Source organism: Bison bison, unplaced genomic scaffold (assembly GCF_000754665.1).
Source record: "Bison bison bison isolate TAMUID 2011002044 unplaced genomic scaffold, Bison_UMD1.0 scf7180017864529, whole genome shotgun sequence".
Classification (NCBI taxonomy): domain Eukaryota; kingdom Metazoa; phylum Chordata; class Mammalia; order Artiodactyla; family Bovidae; genus Bison; species Bison bison.
Window position 1 is genome coordinate 4603449 of NW_011495079.1, and position 473 is coordinate 4603921.

Here is a 473-nt window from a genome sequence, read left to right on the forward strand (position 1 = left end):
ATTATGTCAAAAATTATTAAATACTTTTCCAACATTTTAATTTTCATTATTTCCACTACTCTTCTTTTTTTTTTTTTTGCCTTACAGCTACTGAATTTATTTATTTTTTTCTAATTGTATTTTATTTTTAAACTTTACATAATTGTATTAGTTTTGCCAAATATCAAAATGAATCCACCACAGGTATACATGTGTTCCCCATCCTGAACCCTCCTCCCTCCTCCCTCCCCATACCATCCCTCTGGGTCGTCCCAGTGCACTAGCCCCAAGCATCCAGTATCGTGCATTGAACCTGGACTGGCAACTCGTTTCTTACATGATATTTTACATGTTTCAATGCCATTCTCCCAAATCTTCCCACCCTCTCCCTCTCCCACAGAGTCCATAAGACTGTTCTATACGTCAGTGTCTCTTTTGCTGTCTCGTACACAGGGTTATTGTTACCATCTTTCTAAATTCCATATATATGTATT